This window comes from Chiloscyllium punctatum, chromosome 30 (genome assembly GCF_047496795.1).
Source record: "Chiloscyllium punctatum isolate Juve2018m chromosome 30, sChiPun1.3, whole genome shotgun sequence".
Taxonomy (NCBI): Eukaryota; Metazoa; Chordata; class Chondrichthyes; order Orectolobiformes; family Hemiscylliidae; genus Chiloscyllium; species Chiloscyllium punctatum.
Window position 1 is genome coordinate 6,920,197 of NC_092768.1, and position 13,034 is coordinate 6,933,230.

Sequence of the window (13,034 nt, forward strand, 5' to 3'; positions counted from 1 at the left end):
ATTAAATCAATACTTAGAAAGATAGCGATTGATCAGAGATAGCCAACACGGATTTGCTAGAGGGTGATCTTTTCTGACTAACTGTCCTGTGGAAGGACATTCTGGCTATTGAGGGAGTGCAGCGTAGGTTCAAGAGGTCAATTCCCGGAATGGCGGGACTATCCTATGTTGAAAGATTGGAGCGACTGGGCTTGTATACACTTGTGTTTAGAAAGATGAGAGGGGATCAGATTGAGACGTATAAGAATATTAAAGGATTGGACATCCTGGAGGCAGGAAGCATGTTTCCGCTGATGGGTGAGTCCAGAACCAGAGGACACAGTTTAAAAATACGGGGTAGGCCATTTAGAACAGAGTTGAAGAGAAACTTCTTCACCAGAGAGTGGTGGATATATGGAATGCTCTGTCCCAGAGGGCAGTGGAGGCCAAGTCTCTGGATACTTTTAAGAAAGAGATGGATTGAGCTCTTAAAGATGATACATATTAGGGTTAAGGGTTAAGGGTTACATAAAGAGTTAAGGGTTATGGGGATAAGGCAGGAACAGGATACTGATTGTGGATGATCAGCAATGATCATAATGAATGGTGGTGCTGGCTTGAAGGGCCAAATGGCCTACTCCTGCACCTACTGTCTACTGTCTAGTTGTCTAAGTTTTTATGAAAGGGTGATTAAACATATTGGTGAGGGCAGTGCAGTCGATGTGGTTTAGATGGATATCAGTAAGGCCTTTGACAAGGTGCTACATGGAAAGCTGGTCCAAAAGGTAAGAGCCCAAGGGATCCCAAGCAAGTTGGCAAACTGGACCCAAAGTTGACTTATAAACAAGAGGCAAGGGGTAATGCTGGAGAGTTGTGATTGTGATTGGACGCCTGTGACCAGCGGTGTATCTCAAGGATCATTGCTGGGACCTTTGCTGTTTGTTATGTACATTAATAACTTGTAGATGTCAATGTGGAAGGTATAATTAGTAAGTTTGTCAAAGACAAGAAAATTGTTAGTTTTGTTGGTACTGAAGAAGAAGATCTCATTCTACAGTCTGATATTGATCAGTTGGTAAACTGTGCAGAGCAATTGAAGATGAAATTTAAGTCCAATAAATGCTAGATGATACATTTCTAAGAAGGGAAGGATATGCACAACAAGTCCCCGGGAGTCCTGACGAACAAAGGGACTGGGTGAACAAGTCCATAAATCCCGAAAATGTCAGCCCAGTAAAGGAGGCATCCAGAATGGTAGAATCAATACAGCGCAGAGAGGGGCTATTTGGCCCATCAAGTTTGCTCTGAAGAGCATCCCATCTAGACCTACCCTACACCACCCCCCGCCCCCAACCCCGTAGCCCTGCATTTCCCATGTCTCACCCACCTAGCCCACACATCCCTGGACACTATGGGCAACTTCAACCTGGTGAATACACCTAACCTTCACATCTTTGGACTGTGGGAGGAGACCGGAGCACCCGGTGGAAATCCACGCAGAGCCAGGGAGAATGTGCAAACTCTACACAGTCATCCGAGGCTGGAATCGAACCTAGAACCCTGGCACTGTGAGAAAGCAGCGCTAACCACCGAGCCACTGTGCTGCCACAGGATCCGGCCCATTGGAATGCTTGCCTTTATTCGCTGTGGTGTTGAATATAGGTGCAAAGAGGTCTTGTTACAACTGTATGAAGCATTGAATTGGCCACAGATGGAATACTGTGTGCAGTTCTGGTCATCTCACTATTGGAAGGATGTGATCGCACTGGAGACAGTGCAGAGGAGATTCACCAGGATGTCATCTGGAATGGAAACTCTCAGGTATGAGGAGTGCAAGGGATGGGCTGGGTTTCTTTCCTTGGAACAAGGGGGGCTGGGGGGGGGGGGGGGGGGGGGGGGGGTGTTATCTGGTTGAGCCATAGGCAGAGTAGATCGTGACAATCTCTTTCTCATGCCTACGACAACTGGGCACACCTTTAAAAGATGAGTGGTTTTGATGAGATCGGGTTGAAACATGTTTCACCCGGTGGGGGGGGTTGAAATATGGAACATGCCGCCTCAAAGGGTGATGGAGAGAGACATCCTTCCTTCATTTAAAAGGTTGCTGCTTGACCACGATCCAATGCCAGGGCATTGGTCCAAGTGCAGGTGAATGGGATTAGCTAGTTTGATGTTTGTTAGTTAGCACAGACATGGTGGGTCAAAGGGCCGGTTTCTGTGCTATATGACTCAATAACTCTAATAAACCCATTCATGTTAGAACCACCAAGACTGATCAACATTACGTTGTTGAGAATTTTAAAGAGGCAGATTAATATTCTAATACATTCCTGTGATATATGCACAGACATTATATACAGCAAAGAATCCAATGCATGCTGTGAGAAATACCAGCCATGATCAATAAATCGACACATACTTGCAATAGATACAGCCTGATCAATAATCAATACATCACCGGCCAAAATACTGAGCCTGATCAATAATCCAATACATCACTACCCAAAATGCACAGCCTGACCAATAATCAATTCATCACTGTCTGAAATACAGAGCCTGATCAATAATCATCACTGACCGAAATACCAGGACTAATCAATAATCATTACATCTCTGTGAGAAACATTGAAACTGAATAATAAACAGAAACTCAAATGTTGCTGAAAAAGATACATTTTGTCAAAGCTTTTCACCTTCCGCTTGTCAGAAGAATGACACTGATAAGTGATTTAAGATTGTCAGCCAGTTTTTTGCAGGAGGCAGCCTGACTTGCACTGGAGGCTATGTGTATTAATGCACACAGTCCTGTTCCTCGCAGACAGAAGGAACATGTGCATACACTGAACTGCACCTGTTCCAATTTGACACAACAGTCGGCAGCCATTCGCTGACTCATTCCTTTGGGCAATATTCTGACCAATCAGAGTCAACCTGCCTCTGTTACCAGGCAGTCAATCATCACTCACTGACCTATTCTCCATGGTAATGCTTAACCAATCAGAGTCCACTTGCTTTTCCTCTCATTCAGTTTAAATATTGGCTATTGGTACTCATGTCCTGACAAGTGTGAGACTAAAAGCTATGACAAAATATTTATTTCCAGCAATATTCTAGTCTCTACCACCAAATGACTGAATTATCTGATACATTACTGCTCAAATTACAGACTCCTCAATGATTCAACACATCCCTTTAAGAAACAATGAAATAGATCAGTAATTAAATAAATTTGTTTAATAAATAGACTGATGAATAATCCAACCTATCCTTGTGATAAATAGCAAGACCCAAATAGCAAGAAAAACCCAAATTTATCTATAACTCATACTTTTCTATGAAAAACATGGAGACTGATCAATATCCCAGTGCAAACATCCCTAAAATGCAGACTGATCAATAATCCAACTCATCCCTATGACAAATATGGACACTAGTGCATAAAGCATTACACTCCTGCATAAAATACAAGGTCTGATCAATAACCCAAACATCCCATGAGAAACAGAAACTGATCAATAATCTAATACATCCCTGCCTGACATACAGAAATTGATCAATAAACCAACGTACCTTGTGAGAAATAACAAGACAGCTCTATAATCTAATTCATGCTTATAAGAAATACCAAGGCTGATCAATAATCCAATACATCCCTGTAAGAAATGCCAAGACTGGTCAATAAACCAATACATACCTGCGAGAAATACAGAGACTGATCAATATTCCAATACATCACTGCCCGAAATACCGAGACTGATCAATAATCCAATACACCCTGTGAGAAATATAGAGACTGATCAATAAACCAATATATCCATGTGAGAAGTACCAAGATTGATTAATAATCCAATACTTCTCTGCAAGAAATACCAAGACTGGTCAATAATCCAATCCAGCACAGCCTGAAATACCAAGACTAATCAATATCCAATACACCGTGTGGGTTGAATACTAGAGGTTAAATGCTGATTAGACAGAGTCCAGGCAAATACTTTTCCAGTCAGAATTTTATTCCCAATCTACAAATGTCAACCACACTGATTATGTTTTCCCCACATTTTTACAACAGTTCTAATGCAATTATCCCTTAATTAACAGATAATCATTATTCGTTCTCCAGCGCCATTAGGTTTTAGGCACCATGCAGCTCCTAATAGACAAGTCTTTTTCAAACAAATTAATACATATACACAATAACTGAAAAAAACCAAAAAAAAACACAATGACAACATTTTACAATCCTTGTGTTTCTTGAAAGTGTACATTTGTGTTCTAAATGTCTTTTTTTTTCTGTGCTTCAACAGTTTCTGAGAGCTTGCTCCCTTTTCTCACAAAGCAGTCAGATGGCAGACTGCAGCTATCTATTCATATCTGTTTTAAAACAGCAATATTGATTTCAGACCTTTCCCATTCATGAGTTTCAAAAAGTGTACATTATCCCATCATGACTTATTATCAATGGAGCACTCAACGGATGTTGCTGCTAAATCCCTTTTTAGGACCTACCAATAGTTCAATTAAAAAAAAGAGCCACATTTAACGCCCAGGCAAGAGCGAGGGTGTCTATAGCTAAGGTTGGTTTTTCTTTCACTACTCTTCAGTTTTGTCTTGAAACTTCCTGAGCTAAAGGGCAACACTTATCCTCCTTTCCAAAATGAAAAAATTGTAAATCTGACTGCATTGGAGAATTCATCAGAATTTGCAGCTGAGTTATGACCAAAAACAGTACGTCTCACGTCCCTGGCATCTCCTGGTGATGGAAATTTGAAAACACAATGCTCCATTTTTTTCAGCGTTTTGTCTGACTGAAAACTCCCACCTTGGCATTTTGCATAGTTGTATACAACTCTAATGCTTCAAAACTGCCATCTGGTCTTACTTGGCAGCTCTGTCAATTAGCTGCCCAATTAATCTTCGCAATTCTGCTCCTTCAGTTTTGGAAGGCACTGTATCATTTTCGAGGCAAAAGTGAGGACTGCAGATGCTGGAAACCAGAGCTTAGATTCGAGTGGTGCTGGAAAAGCACAGCAGGTCAGGCAGCATCCGAGGAGCAGGAAAATCGAAGTTTCAGGCAAAAGCCCTTCATAAGGAATTCGACCTTGATGAAGGGCTTTTGAGTGAAACGTCAATTTTCCTGCTCCTCAGCTGCTGCCTGATCTGCTGTGATTTTCCAACACACCTTTAATCTAAACACTGGATCATTTTCTCCTGGCATCTTTATAATAACAATGGGGCTGACATAAAGAAACTCTTGGTCCTTTCTGTTTGATTACCAATCCAATATACTTAAAAGCCCCTGAAGCTGAATGACCAATTTTCAATCCTGGTGCAAGCCCGTTTATGACAATGTTTTTGCCCCCCCCCCCCCGACCCCACATAAAGTAACCTACATGCTTCATAAAGATGCCTGAAAACTGCCCTGTGGTCCCAGTAGAGCAGGCAGGGTCTGCTTTCAACCTAATTTTGAAAAGACTGACCTTACTGTAGAGGTCAGGAAGAAGAGGCAACAACAATGCCATGAACACATTCATTTAACGTTCGTTTAACTTCCTGAGTGTCTCCCTCTACAGTTGGCACTTCTGGAGAATGCACTTGTCTTTTCAGCTGAGGCCCCTTGCAGAAATGTAGCTTTCTTCTAAGGTGATCGCAATTCCCAAGTATTTAAACATAGAAACGTAGAGACATAGAATGCTAGCAATACCAAAAAAAAATCACCAAATTGTTTTTCTCAGACTAGGTGAATTGACTCCTCTATCTCAGACCCACAGTTTTTCGTCAACACTTTGTGTCTCTTGCCTTGCTTTAGCAGGAGACACCTTTACCTTGAATGTCTACCTATCTGGTAGGACCGTTTGTCCCCTATTTTGCACTGCTGTGTACAACCCAAATTCCCTTCAGCTTTGTAAATCCTGGCTATTCATTGCCATTGAAGTTTGTTCACAGCCAATGAGATGCCCCGATCACAGAGACTCCTACTCCGGGTGGTATTCCTGGTCTGTCCTATATTCCTTGACCTTGGTAAGCTGCACCTGCAGCTTATAGAGTATAGTCTAGCTCTTGGTTAATGTTTGACTTGACCACCCTCTTACCAATTGGATTTCTTTCTCAGAGCATGTTGACTCTCAGATCCGCTGTCCGAGCTAGAAAAGTATTTCCTTGTCTTTTCTTTTTATACTTCAGATTCCTAATAAATGGGACTGACCTCCTGTCCCCATCCTATACATTCAGTCTGTTGTTGTACTGCCGAGTGGCCTTCATGTTATACCTATAAGAATGACATTTCTCCACTGACGAGCTCCCTCCTCGTGAATATAGAACATAGAACATAGAAAAGTACAGCACAGGACAGAATATTGGACTTTAGTACCCGCTTTTGATAGTTGGTCTTTGCGACCAATAGCCTCACTTTTAACCAGCATACCTGATTTGTCCATCATCAGACACATGACAATGTTATCCTCATAGGTGTGCCACATATGTTCAGGATGGATAGCTGGCTCCTCACTGCTTTTATCATCCACAGCCAGCAACCTTAAAGCCAGGCAAGTCTGGTTCCCATTCTTTACCGGTATTATTTTTTCTGGCTTTACCAATAGATTTCCCTGGGCATCTCCAACCTTTAAGCACCTCTCTTTTATTATAAACTGTATATCTCTTGTTTCAAACTCGTTTCCAATGGCTTTACATTATGGCTCACTGAGTTCTTCCTGAGGCCTCAGGCTGACTGCTTGCGTACAGTGTATTTAAATGATTAAAAAGCAAAATATAGCTCCTTCCCAAGCTGGTGACTGATCACTAATTACTGATTGGACTTTAAAAGGATTCCTACCCAAAAGCTAGCTGATATGGACCATATCAAACCAAGTCCATCAAAGTGTATACTAGTGCAGCACATACTAATATAACTGATAATGTACAGTTTAACTGAGTTTCCAAAGTTTTATTTCATCCATTTCATCAATACTGCATGGCCTCACACCTATCATCAATGAAAGGCCTTACTGATGCTGCAGTAACATGGTTACTATTTTCAAGTTTACACCAGAATTTCTAAGTTCATCATTGGCAAACTGTCCTCTAGAAATGTTGCAAGTTTTCCAAATACAGTTCCTATCCACATTTCCACTACCTTATCCACAATTTTTTTAAAATCACTGTATTATTGTCAACAAGCTGAGTCCATTTGTCATGTTCGCTCAATTTAAGATACAAATGTTTTCAGCTTTATCCCAAACCTTTAAATCCATAGCCACCACCTCGTTGAAATTCCTCGGTAAGACTGGACTTACCATAGCCCATGACGGTGATGGTAATGGTGCCTTTTGACATTTCTTATGATCTTACATCTCTTCTAAGGGTTTATTGCACTCTCCGTCCCTTATTCCTGCATCTGTGACTAAGTTTTCTTTACATTTCGCAAATGGTCTATGTAGATTTTTATTTAAAAGCAAAATTAATTTCTTTTCATCTACATTTCTGTGTCCTGGTGTCAATAACACTTCTCCAAATCTTTAATGGAGAGATTCTGTTTCATTAAAAGAACACAGCTGTATTTCGATTGTGAATGCTGCAATTTCACAGCTTTTACTGATATAATGGCATTATTGTTTTCCAAACCCAATGTTTTTCAGATCTTTTTCTTCATTAGTCCACTTAATAACAACATGATTTCACCGCAGACTATATCTGTGCTGATAAGAAAATTGCCTCTAGCTGTGATATAAGGAATGACCTCTGTTTTTAAAGGTTTTAGTTTGTTACCATTTCTAAATCTCAAACTGGTGGAACAAAGGTCCAAGTTTCTTAGCTTTGTTCTAATTCTTATTACTCAGAGTGTCTAGCTAGCTTTTCAATCAGTCTATTCCACAACTGTATACATATATTTACTGCTTAGTACAACGCAACTGAATGATCATTGGGATGAAGCTTCTATGACGAATACAAGGCCCTCTCCTTGATCCCAAATCTCCATCTTCCATTTGGTGTCAGCTTCAAATATCCTGCTACACCATTCTATGACGGATTGCTATTTTGAATCACACCTGGAACACTGAATCACCATATCCCTCTCTGTGAGTATTTCCGGAATTCATTTAAAATGGAGGAGTTTCTTCTCTCAGTCTGTTGAGAGTCTTTGGAACTGCCTGCCTCGGACAGCTCTTGGGGCGATCACTGGCTGCCATTCTGAACAAGACCACTTCATCCCCAAGCAGTAGCAGAGATCAGCATCAGTATCTAAATCAGAGATGGATCAAAGTTCCAAGACATCCCTATTGGAAATACAGAGATAAATGAAAAACCAATATTTCAGAAGAAATACAGAACCGGATCAATAATCTAATGCCTGCCTGCTGTAAGTATAGAAACTGAACAATAATTCAGTACATCCCTGTCAAAAATACAGAGACTGATCATATCTGACGACACCTTGGTTAAAGTACAGAAACTGAATATTTAAACTGGAAGTGCTGGAAAAACCCAGCCGATCTGGCCTGGTACAAGAAGAGAGGAACAGCTAAGGTTTTTTTTTGAGTCTGACATGTCTCCTGCCCTAAAGAAGCATCGCAATGGCTTGAAATGTTAACTCTGTTTCTCTCTCCACAGATGAGTTTCTCCAGCACTTTCTGGGTTCGTTTCAGATTTCTAGCACTTGCAATGAGAAATACAGAAACTAATCAATAATCCAGTAAGTTTCAGTGAGAAATGCCAAAATGGATCAAGAATCTAAATATTTATTGTGTGAAGCTTCAAGTGATCAGCAAACCTGCATAAATCTGTGAGAACTTTGGAGACTGATCAATAAGCCAGTATATCCCTCTGAGAAATATGGAGACCGATCAATATTCAACATGAGAACCACAGAGAATGATCAGTCATTGAATATAACCCCAACAGTAATCAGTAAACCGATACATCCCCATGAGGCACAAAGACAGGTCAATAATCAAATATAAACTTGTGAGATATCCAGAGATTGATCAATAATCCAAAACATTCCAGTGACAGATACTAAGACTGATCATTAATCCAATTATCTCTGTAAGCATTGCAGAGATTCAACAATAGATCAATAGTCCGACTTCTCCCTGTGAGAAATATCAAAACAAATCAATAATCCAATCTGCCACTGCCTGAAATATAGCTGTTGATCTATGCAAAACATTATTGTGTTATGATCCCAGCTGATGTTACTATCATACAAGTTAGATCCCAGATTGAAATTTGACTTCAAAAGTCATATTTTGTTTAGTATTCATTTTAACAAGGTGTTCCTCATTGAGTCAAAAGCACACAATGTTGCAAGTTTTGTTTTAACAATAAAACAGGAGTATAGTAAATAAAAGAAGTGAAGATAAAATAGAATAAACCAATCTATTTACTGATAGCAAAAATACTGAGCTTGAAAGACACAGTAAAAATATTAGCCCATGAATACCAGAAAATTCCTTTCCAACTTTAAAATCACCAGCCTTGTACAACAAGCCTTATACTGTAGTTACAGCAGAATGTGTTTCTCTAGTATTCCCATAGGTTTAAGGTAACCGTAACAATAACTCAGAGACTGGGATGTCTGGTAGCTTAGTTCTAGAGCTATCATACATCTGAGTTTAACCATAATCAGTTTCAAGTAACCTCTTCAAGGTTTTACGTCAACACCTTCGCTCTGGCCTATTATCAAGTCCTTACTCTAAAGTCATACAGTTTCACTATGTTCTCCCTTTCTCAGGAGAATTTCTTTATACATGCAATGACTTCTCAGAATAAAACTAAAAAAAAACAACTTTCCCTCTGATTTGTCATCGTTTCCCCTAACTTTAAAAATAAACCCAAGTGCAGAAATTTCTAACAGATCTTAAGGCATAACAGCTCACCTTGCAAAACTGTAAAATCCTAAAGCAAACACAAATCACTTTTAGTCGCTGAAGTAGCCCTCATGAACTGTTTAAAAAAAAAAATCTCTATGTCTACGGAAATACTTCCAAATTAACTGAGATACTTAAAGAAATCCATACAGATACAAACTCAAAATTCAAAATCCAAACTTAAAATAAATTGTTAAAAACATACAGAAACCAGTTTAAAATCAGACATAAGAGAAGTGATGACGATGCTCAATGACCTGCGATAAATACAGAAACACATCAATAACCTGATACTTTCTTCAAAGGAAGACAGAGACTCATCAAACTTCTAGTATATCCCTTTGACAATTACAGAGAGTGATCAATCATCCAATGACAGCCTTTGAGAAATACAGAGGCTGATCAATACTCCATTTCATCCTCGTGAGAGATATAGAGTCCAGTCAATAATCAACTACATTTTGTGAGAAATGTAGAGACTGATCTGTCTTCGGTGACTGTCTGTGTGGAGTTTGCACATTCGCCCTGAGTCTGCGTGGGTTTCCTTTGGAGGCTTCGGTTTCCTCCCACAGTCCAAAGATGAGCAGGTTAAGTGGATTGGCCATGCTACATTACTCCGTAGTGTCCAGTAGATGTGTAGGCTAGGTGAGTGAACCATGGGAAATGCGGGTTTATGGGGATATGGTTAGGCATTGGGTCTGGATGGGATGTTCTTCAGAGCGTCAATGCAGACCCGATGGGAAAAAGGCTTCTTTCCGCACTGCGGGGATTATATGATTCAATGATCAATATCAAATATTTCTCAGGGAAAAGTAGAGAGACTGATTGATCACCTAATAACATCGCTGTGGGTAATACAGAGACTGAACCGTGTGAGAAATACCAAGTGCAATTAATCATCAAGCACACATTGAATGGTTGAGAGAAATGCTGAAACTTTGCTCACAGCTGGGGCTGGAAGGTCAGGACAGGAACAGTACGAGGGCCTGTAATTTGGTCATTACTCCAGACTGTGATTAATACAGAAACAAATCAACAACCCATTACAACCCTGTGAGAAACACCTCACTGAGAAATGGTAAGATTGATCAATAAACTAATAAAATGCTGTGAGAGAAGTACAGATTGATCAATAATCCAATGCATTGCTGATAAATACAGAGACTGTTCATTAATCCCACACATCGATATTAGAAATATACAGTCCAATTAATGCGCTCAACTATCCCAGAGGAAAATACCGGAAATTTTCAATGCTCAAATACATCCCTCTGAAAATATAAGGACTGATAAATAATTCAACCACTTCCCTGTGAGTAATACTGAGTCTGGTCAATAATCCAACATGTCCCTGTGAAAATCAGAGAGACTAATCAATAATATATAATTGGGAGAAAGACAACTAATGATCAATATCAGATATATTCTTGGGATAAATACAGAGACAGATTAATAATCCAGAACATCCCTGTGAAGAAAATGGAGAGTGGAAAATATCCAACACATAGAGTCACGTACAGCATGGAAACAGACCCTTCGGTCCTATGTACCTCTGTGTAAAATACTGATATTGATCAATAATCCAATACATCCTTGCCTGAAAACCCAAGAATGACCAATATCCTGCTCACTGTTAGCAGAATTACAGAGATCAAACAGTAATAGAATTAATCTTTGTAAGAAATACTGAGAATGATCAATAATTCAACACATCCCTATGTAAGCCACAGAGATCGATCAATAATGTCTTTGGGTGGCTCAGTGGTTAGCACTGTTGCCTCACAGTGCTAGGGATCTGGGCTTGATTCCTCCTTGGGTGATGGCCTGCGTGGGGTTTGCACATTCTCCCGTGTTGGTGTAGGTTTCCTCTGGGTGCTGTATTTCCACTCACAGTCCAAGGATGCGCAGATTAGATGGATTTGCCATCCTAGATTGCCCATAGTGTCCAGGAACGTGCAGGCTAGTCGGGTTAGCTCTGGTAAGAATCGCATGCTTGGCTAGTGGGATGGGGGGGGTGGATTTGGGTCTGGGTGGGATGCCCTTTGGAGTGACAGCGTGGACCAAATGGCCTCTTTCTGCACTGTCGGCAATCTATGATTCCATGTTTCTTTGAAATACTGAGGCCGATCAATATCTAATACACCTCTGTCATAAGTTACAAAAGTGATCAATGATCTGAAAGATCCCTGGGAGATATACAGAGACTGGTCAAACATCCAATACATCCTTAGCAGTGGAGGAAGGCAGCTGCTTTGCTGTGAACCAACAAAGGAGGTCTTGGCAACAAATCCACAACAATGTGAACCAGGTAGTGGCCCTGCTCAGCGCTATCTTGCTGATAAAGAGGTAAGCTCATTGTCGGAAAAAATCGAATGACCTCTGACTCCATCACAATAGTTCGGTTGTTTGCTTTTGACTGGTATGGACTCGATGGGCTGAAGGGCCTTTTTTCTGTGCTGTAGGCCTCTCTGACTTTATGATGCTGTGAGTTTCTGTGCCCAGCATGGGGTAAGAACCACCATCTTCCTCCTGCTTCGCCACACTCACTCTGACACTGCCATTACACAGTGTTGGGAACACGCAGTCATGAGGATGACCAAAATCAGAAGATCGAAGATTTGTACAGTCCCTGGTTAATGGTTTGACCATGTGATGTTTTGGAATGCTAAAGTCACAAGATCAAAAGAATAGAGGGCTGTCTGCTGTCCAGAAAAAGACAAGTGACTTGAGGGGAAAAAAAAACCTTTTAAAAAGGAAATAAGAGAATGCTTAATGGTTTATAATTGCTAGACACAGAATCAGATTTGAAAGGGGCCAAGTTCTGGAGGTTGCCTAGGAACAGTCTTTGGGCATCTTGTTTGTGTTTTGCCTCAGATTTTAGACCTATTCAGTTGTGCAGAGGCATGCAAGGAAACAATGCTAGCTCTTACTTGCTCTCTCTGAATAAAATATAACACTTAAATGCAACCAGTTGTATTTCCTGAGGATCAGTGAAAACTCCAGGGTGTCTCTGATTTTCTCCATGAACTCTGAAAGCTAAGACCTATGTCAAAATGACCTACCACTCTAATGGAGAGTCTTCAGTGGTTCTCAGGCTGACAACAATGGGAGCTCATTGACAAGAAACCAAAGGAACTGCCAGAAAGTCACCTCCTTATCTCTCCTTAATTTGGTTTCCGCATTAACTGCTTG

The 13,034-nt window shown here is 40.5% G+C and overlaps 1 protein-coding gene across 12 annotated transcripts in view; it reads right to left on the reverse strand.

Annotated features, from left to right (window-relative positions):
• LOC140455148 (ras/Rap GTPase-activating protein SynGAP-like) overlaps window positions 1-13,034 on the reverse strand; it is a 1,171,996-nt gene that overhangs the window by 1,091,461 nt on the left and 67,501 nt on the right. Inside the window, exon 2 of one of the 12 annotated variants that reach the window (XM_072549833.1) lies at window positions 3,674-3,754. The exons of the other annotated variants lie outside the window; for them this stretch is intronic. The gene's annotated coding sequence lies outside the window, so the exon portion shown is untranslated. The remainder of the gene's footprint in view (window positions 1-3,673; window positions 3,755-13,034) is intronic. 12 annotated transcript variants of the gene reach the window in all.